This window comes from Drosophila gunungcola, chromosome 3R (genome assembly GCF_025200985.1).
Source record: "Drosophila gunungcola strain Sukarami chromosome 3R, Dgunungcola_SK_2, whole genome shotgun sequence".
Lineage (NCBI taxonomy): Eukaryota > Metazoa > Arthropoda > Insecta > Diptera > Drosophilidae > Drosophila > Drosophila gunungcola.
Genome location: NC_069139.1, coordinates 18239442 through 18248044, shown reverse-complemented (window position 1 = coordinate 18248044; position 8603 = coordinate 18239442). Strand labels below are relative to the sequence as shown.

Below are 8603 nucleotides of genomic sequence, written 5' to 3'. Positions count from 1 at the left end.
TGCAGACTACGGAGTACCGACTGCCGACTGCAGCTCCGGTTTGAGCTGCTTGCAAATCTAATTTCATATTTTATGAAGTGCCGCACCGTTTGCGGCTGCCTCGCCCCCCAATTTGACGCCTTTTATTTCACCTGTATAAAACGGTTCCTACCGTTGCTGCCCTGGAAAATCAATTGTTGAGCACATAAATTTGTTAGCAAGTAAATTGCACCGTTGGGCAAAATTTATTTTTAAAATGCACTCGCTGAGAAAAAGGGAAATACCAAACCGCAATTGGGGCGAAGAGCGGAAAGTGGTATTGACAGGTCTTCGATTGGCCTTCAACGTAGTCAGCACTTTCAGCTACTTCATTAGAGCGAAAACTTAAATCAGGCTTCAATCACAAAAAAAACAAGAAGGAAAGCAAACTTCGGCAAGCCGAAGTTCATATACCCTTGCAGCTATTGCATTAATTAAATACTTTTGAAAACATTTAAATTATGATTTACTTGAGTATGTGCTAAAAAAAACATTGAAACTATGATGATTTGCAGCTCAATTATTAGATAGTTATTTTATATATTTTTATTATTTCTATGGGAGCTATATGCTATAGACGTCCGATTTTGATAAAATTTATACCATAATTCTGAAATAATTAAACATTGCTATTTGTCGAAGAACTAAACAAAAAATTAAAAAACAGAAAAGTTATAATTTTTTTTCATTTATTTTTCCGATTGTTCCTATGGGAGCTATATGCTATAGTCGTCCGATTTTGATAAAATTAAAACCGTAATTCTGAAATATTAAACCATTACTATATCTCGAAGAACTAAACAAAAAATTAAAAAACAGCAAAGTTATAATTTTTTTTCATTTATTTTTCCGATTGTTCCTATGGGAGCTATATGCTATAGTCGTCCGATCCGGCTCGTTCCGACTTTTGAAAAAGTTTCATGCAGATAGCTTTAAAACTGAAAGACTAGTTTGCATATAAACGGACGGACAGACGGACAGACGGACGGACAGACGGACATGGCTAGATCGACTCTACTAGTGATGCTGATCAAGAATATATACTTTATAGGGTCGGAAACGTCTCCTTCACTGCGTTGCAAACTTCTGACTGAAATTATAATACCCTCTGCAAGGGTATAAAAAGGAAAAAAAATGTAGAAAGAAACAAATGTTAAGCAAAAAAAATATATCATGCATTTTAGGATTTCTAGTTCAGACACTAAAAATGATGTTCAAAAATCCTCCTTTAATTTGAAATAAATATTTTTTCTTTTTTATATTGCCGCTATTAAACCTTTATTATTTTGCAATAATCTAAAATAACATTTTATTTTTATGTTAGCACAGTAAGTCTTTACCATCTATAAATTCCTTATTCTCAGATTGCTATAAATTTTGTTCTATTCTTTTTATAGTTCGACATAATAAATAACCCTTAACAAACCGAATTAATAAATAAAAACGCTCGACCACACTTATCTGGGTTAATGCGATGCACAAATGCTTGGCTGTGAAGAAATGGGAAAAATTTGTAGCCAAATGTCTCGGGGTGTGAGCAACAATTTATCTGCCGGATAAAGGCAGCAAGTGCGAAGCAGTTGAAAGGTAGCATTAATGTTTTTGCATGGCATTCTCAATGGAAGCGCGTCCGAGCGTTCGCTGGTGCCAAGGACGCAAGCGGAAACGGAAACGAAAACGACGATGGCGATGGCGATGGCAGTGGCAACTGCAATGGCGACATTGTTGAGAGACATGCACGTGAAACTTGTTACACAAGAACTCCTGCCAAAGGCAAAGACGAACACTCGGCAGCTGCAGTTCCAAGGAGCATGCAAGAAATCTTAACAAAAGCGGCAATTCATTTTAGCATTCCTCGAATCCAGAAGACGTGCACCTGTCATGTGTGTGTTTTTGTGCAAGATAAGGTGTTGTTTGGGGTCGGAAGGGGGCGTCGCGGGAGGTCAGCCAGTGTCAAGTGATACTTGTAACTTGGGCAGGCAGCCAAGTGCTTGGCAATATGCTAAAAGGGCAGCAGCCTGGCAAAAGGATGCATTCAGAAAGTTAAGGGCTCAAATGAGATAACTGCACAGGGGTGAGACTGAAAAGTGCTCAAAGAAAGCGGTATGCTACGCAGCACAGTGAAGGATATTCCACCAAATACTCACAGGAAAAACATTCATTTCTACTAGGAAGAACAAATCACATTTTTTACTCAATTCTTTGCATGCAAAGACATTGCACAACATTTTGGGGTGTTAATATAGGATAAAAGGTTTAAAGTCTTTGACTCTAAGTGACTTAGAATTTAAATAAAGTTAAGCTGCTTGAAATTTTTTCTGAAAAATTTTGCTACATGCCCGTAAATTACAAAATTTGTAAAAATTAAATATATTCAGCTGAGAGTGTCATTCGATTGGAAATTTAAGGACGAATTCAACGATGTATAACGTTCCATCTTTTTACGATTACTTCCCAAGCTTTTTGTACAAAAACCCATTTTTAGAAGTTTTTTTTTTTACTTTAAGAGACATGTTAATTCTTAGAGTTTTATAATTATTATTTTATAGCTGTATGATTTTTTTTGCAATAATTTATAATTTTTTTTTATAAATAACATTTGTTTGTTATTTTTGTATAGCAATACAATTTAAAACAAAATTATTTAGATTCATTCCCTTAAAATATGTTCAATCATTTTTTAAGTTTCTAGAAATCTTCATTTAAATATTAGAACATGTTTACTATACTTTCATGGGTCAGAGTATTTGAGAAGAGCTCTAACGTGACAGCTCCAGCTTGTATCAGTTGCCACTTTGGCACCCAAACAATGTGGAGCATTCAGTCAAAGCTGGAGAAATTGCAAGAGTGGGTCATGTGGCACGTGCATCATTTGGCCACAAAGAACGCCACGCCTCCTTTGGGCCATCAGTCAGCAGCATTGAATTGAAATGCGCCATGTGTGTTCGCGATCGAAAACAAGAACACCAATTCAGAGCAAATGGGAAAGCGGCACTTGCCGCGTTTCAGAGCTCAGTGCCTCCCGGGCTGCATTGCCCCTCATCTGACCGACTGTCAATTGCACAATGGAATGGCCTCAGATGACACATACAGCCAAGTCTCGGAGTTTCTACTCCCTGAATTGCGAATCCCCGCCGTATAATCGCATAGATGTCAGACCACAGAGCAAATGGGTTGGAATTACACACGCATTGACCGAACTAAACGACCCGTAACCCAGCTCCATTTCATGGCCATTGCAGTCGGAATCTGAGTCCTGCCAAAAACTGTTGCAGATCTCCTTTAGCGATTACCGCGGCCAAAGGGACCGGACAGAAGGCGAGATGTGGTTATAATTGCTCTGTCAGACAGTTACAGCTGCAAGATAAGCAGACGGGGGCAATTCGGATGATTGCGGGTCAACTTTGCTCTTTTTGAGCGTGGAATAAAATGTTATGCTAATTGTAACTTTATTTAACTAAATTGGTAAAGCATTATATATAAATAATTATATATATTACTAAGTAAATCTTGTTATTATTATTAAAATATACTGATAAATTGATCGAATCGTTGTCAAAACCAACACCACTATAAAATATACACATTTAGCGTTTGAATTAAAGTGCATTAAAGTTATACAAAAAACCTGGGTTTTAAAGTCTGACTACCGCTGTGCTATTTGCACTTGCTAAGAGACTAGTTTAATGCGGTGCTAGATGGGCCTGGTTCATGTCCCCCAAGAGCAACCGAAACCGCAGCTAACTGCTGCTGCAGACCATTTAGGAAATGAGCCATAAAGCGGTACTGTGATGAAACCGCCATCCGACGGGAGACTGTCTTCTTGGGAAAACAGGGAAATTGGCTCAAACAACTGCACTTGGGCCCTTGCAGTTGAAGCAGTAGTAGTAGTGCTCGTATGCACTCAATTTTTGTCACTGGGCCGAGTGTTTTGCCTTTGCATGCATAAGTAGCCATTTAGTGTTGTTATGCTTATTACATGTGCACATACTCACGAGGATTCACCAGCCAGACGAAGAGTCAACTGTCGTCTGGTGTCTCCGGCAGTTAGGCCCATTTCTGAGCAGTCTGCTTAAGTGCCGAGCTGTCTGCGCCCAACACCTATCACACTGAGAAAAAAACGTCTAAAAAATAACCATTTTAATAGTGTTTAAGCACCGGGACAAAACCTTAAGTAAAAACTGGTACATTTGAGCTAAAAAGCTAAACTTCATTGCATTTTAACTAACATTTCAACGACCAATCTTTATTTCTAGAAAATTTTATGACATTATTGTTATAATTAAAGAATTAATTTCAATCGACGTTTAAATATAAGAAAAGTCCACTTATTTTCAAGATTAATTTAGGAGGCTAATTAAAAAAAAAAAACTACATTTTTGAAGATCAGAATTTGTATTAATGGTTAGAGTGTGTATAATTTTCTTTCTCTGTGTAAATGAAAATACAACTGGGAGCATGAACAGTGCCAACAACGGCAGACAATTTCCATTTTTGTGTGCAGCTCATAAACCTTCAACTTTAGCATCGCCAAGGACATTATGCAGGTGTCCTTACATCAACGTCCGTGTGGATGCTGCTCCTTGATATTTTTATGTGAATTTATGTTTTTGATTAGTGCCGACCTGACCTGACTTATGCATACGATTCAGTCGCTTCAGTTTGGTTTTAGCCCTCAGCATTGACTCCGAATTTCATTTGTTGGGACTTTAATAAATTTAGCCAAAGAGCAAATAGGAAACTAGTTGTGCATAGTTCTTTGGAGATTTAAATAAGGTCAAAAGAAGTTTTAAACCATAACATTAACATAATAAAATATATATACTTAAAATTCTTATTAAAGTTTTTAATAATAGATAGTTGGTGTACCTCATACAAAAGTAAATTAAAATTAAAATTACTATTACTATTAAGTATTTAAAGCTGAATTATTTTGCTAAAAGGACAATGCAAACTTTGTATTCATGCTGAATTGTTCGTCAGAACTATGAGTTTTTCCTTCTGTTTGAGAAGCGAATTCAGCGTCGGGAACAACTTTAGCAATCTATGACAAGGCTCCCAAGGGCAGCCCATCCTCCCCGATCCCCGCAACCCTTCGGCCCATCCCTTTCACCCCGGCTCATCTTGTTTATGGACTCGTAAAGCAGCGCGCCTACTTTGGGCTTATAATTCAGCCCCAAGTCTCAAGTCTCGAGTCCTCAGTCCTCATTTCTCAGTCCCCAAGACCCCCTCATCACGCACTGATTTCACAGATCCCAACACGATGGGGCACAAGGTTGTGATGTGAGTGGGCCAAGTGGGCGGGGCTGCCACATGCGGGCTGTCACATTTACATATGGGCTGGGACTTATGCGAACTTGTATTTCTACTTACTCGTTTTTTGTTCTGCCCGGGCGCTGCAAAGTATGCAATGAAAATGAAATTTATGCATTTCACCTAATAGAAGTGCACCAATGCTGCACATAAACAATTTAAACTGCTTGGCGTGGGTGTTTGCGGCAGAAATTTATTTAAATCCAAGCAAAAAGAACCTCGACAGAGCACGCAAAACACACACGAATATTTCAATATTTATTGCCTGGCATAAAAACTTTGCTAAATAATTTAAAATGTCAAATGGCGAAAAACAATCCTCGGCCTACTGGCTTAACTGGCGTACAGGAAATCCCGAAAAATTAAGAACTGCATAAACATTTAAATAGGATTCTGGCCGTAGCCAAAGCTCCCAGCGGAATATTGATTTGTTCGATTTGCTCTTTCGCATGGATTTATGCAATCTGTGTGGAATTTGGTTAAGCCCTGGCAGCGCAGGTCTCTTAACTGCCACTTAAAATTTATTTATACGCTACACACAAATTTAATTGCGTTTGCTCAGATGCCAGGACCTTCCTCGTTGTCCTTGCCAACAGCCAGCAGCCAGCAACCAGCACAATAAATAGTTTATTTGAGCATTGTTCTTGGCTGACGGACAACTGAAAGAGGGCGAGTGCGAAGGCGAAAGCTGAGAAGAAAAGCATGCGTTGAAATGAAGAAATGAAATTTTCATTGTCTCCCGCGCCCCAAGTGTTTGAAAAAGTGTCGCATTTTGATTGCGTTTTTCCTTACATTAAACAGGGTTTGGGCGTTCTTGGTCACGCTCGGTTGGCCACGTTTCCCTAGGTAGCTGTAGCTCCCTTTGTCCCTCGACCCTTTGAAGTTCCAACTCCTCCACTTGCACCTCGCATTGTTCGCATAGTCAATGCCCTTGTCAGTGGTGCCGGGTGCCACACCCCCTTTCATGGCAGAACGCGTGGCGTAGTCATCTTTAATTCATGAAGCCAAGTTTTTTGTTTGGCACATGCATTCCGCTTCTGCTTTTTTTTCGGCAAGCTCACTCTCTATGATTTAAAAGCAGACATTTTGGCAGAGCTCATCGGTCTTAGAAACCTATTTGTAGCAGAATATTTCGGAAATTGATGGCATAATTTCGTTGATTATCTGAGTGTTGGTTGACACTGGCTGTATTACATTTTACGTATGGATGAAGTTTTATCCGATACCGAATGGAATGACTAAAGAATACAAAACCGAAATGAGCTTTAAAGTTTTAGTTTCCCAGTTTTCTACTTCCTTCCACTGTGGCACTTCATTTGATTTAATAGTCTCGACTCCCCTGATTGCTTTAAAAGTGTCTTGACTCTCCTGATTGCTTTAAAAGTGTGCTTTTATTCTTACCAGCGTCCAACGTCCGCTCAAAATTCTGTTCGTCGCTAAACAAGTCACCAAAATTCATTGAAACCGTTTTCATTCTCCAGCCACGAAAATAAGAAAACAAAACTGACAATGAGTTTGCATTGTTAACGCGGCAACAGCAATGCGGCCCTAGAAGGTGTTCGAGCTAGCAGCTTACCTGGTGGCCAAGCGATAGGAGGGCAGGTGGGCTGGTGCGCGGGTCCTTGAACGCTTCAACACCTGAAGCTGCGGCTCCGGAGACCTTCGTCTCCGGACGCATCCTTCCCGTAGTCCTGCGTTTGCCTTTGGCTGCGGCAAACGAGTTGTAAATATTTATTTATACGCGCTGCGCGGTTTACAAACTGAATGGCTGGCCACTGAGAAGCACCAGAAACCCACTAACAAACTTACCAGTGCAGCCAAATGGGGATTATAAAAATGAAGCTGAGGACAAAAATAGTACAACGCAAGTTCTATTTATGTATCTGGTTGGTTTTAATTATAAGTCATTTGTTTAAAAACAAGTAAGCCTTTCACTCCTAGTAAACATAATCCCACTCGAGACAAAAATAAATATTTAAAAATAAAAAGCTTACAAAATTTAGTTCCCACAAACTTATTCACTTCTGAACGTAGTTTTCGAGCTTATATTAATATTTAAGTCAAAAGCTAAAAGCTAGATTTTTGGTAAGTAAAAAGCCCCGCTCACAGCACTGAGTCAACACACTAACCCACCTGAATCCCTTCTGGCTGCCTGGATAGAATTTTGATTTAGAATTTCTTGCCCGGCAGTGGCTCGACTAACTAACTAGAGTGCCAGCTCGAGGATTTTTAGTTGTTCTGTGCGGTAGCCATCAAAATTGAGAGTTGGGCAGCGGCGACGTAACGTCACTGGCAGCATTTTTATTCGGATTTTGCGGTTTTTATTGCCGCAGCTCCACGCTCGTTTCTCCCTGTCAGCAGTTCACGTCGTTGACTGGATTTTTTTCCAACGGAAGGTATTTTCTATTTTCGCAGCTTTCCATTCCAAGCTTTTTATTTTTCTTTGCGGCTCGACAACATCTGGCAGCCACTAAAATCATCATCAGGCGTCGGCAGATGCTGCCTTTGCAGCTGGCGTTCCATCAAAACATAATCTATGGCAAAAAATCTAAACGAGCTTCGGTCCTGAATGTGTGACAAGTCGCGCACTCTTATTATAAACATTTAAGGCAGTTCGTACACCCATTGCCAGTCCAAGTTCATGGAATTTTTTATGCCATAACGCGATGAAATTCCATCTTTTGGCCAATTCGAATGCAGTTTTACAGTTCGCTGAGTGAAAACTTAAGCGGTTTTATTCCGCCACATACTCTCGCACTACAAAATCGCAGGTGGGCCCCCATTTTTGTGTTGTGACAGCAATTTTTCCCATCATGGAGTCGCAGTCTGGTCAGTTTGTCAGCGCATAAATGCAGTTCTAAGCTAGTTTCGTCCAGCATTTTGTTTCTATTTTTTCGCTCGTGTTTTTGCAATATGCAAACGGGACTTTGGGCCTCGCCGCAGTTTTAGTAAATTTTTAGTGTGTTTTTTTATCGGACACGGGCTGTGAATAGTTAGGTGGATATGTGGCAACAATTTGCCACAGGATTTTAATGGAAAATATACAATGCAGCAAAAATATTTAATTCAATTTCTCCGTTAAAGATAGGAACCATAACAATTTTTTGGTGGTCATTTAAATCGAATTCCGATTATCAAATGATTATGTTACACTAACAATGAAGCGAATATTTTTGTAATAAACTTAGTTTGTTTATATTGAGATAAGAATGTAGGCTTACATTAAAAAAGTTTGTAGCATTTCAAATGTTCTTGGAAAGTTGTGAGTATTC

The 8603-nt window shown here is 39.3% G+C and overlaps 1 long non-coding RNA gene across 1 annotated transcript; it reads right to left on the bottom strand.

The window, feature by feature from the left end:
- Nucleotides 1–5800: 5800 nt before the first annotated feature.
- LOC128251649 (uncharacterized) lies at nt 5801–6643 on the bottom strand. Its single transcript, XR_008267219.1, has 2 exons — nt 6124–6643; nt 5801–6019 (listed from the first exon to the last, which is right to left on the bottom strand). It is a non-coding gene; the product is annotated as an uncharacterized LOC128251649 (long non-coding RNA).
- Between the last annotated feature and the right edge of the window lie 1960 nt (nt 6644–8603).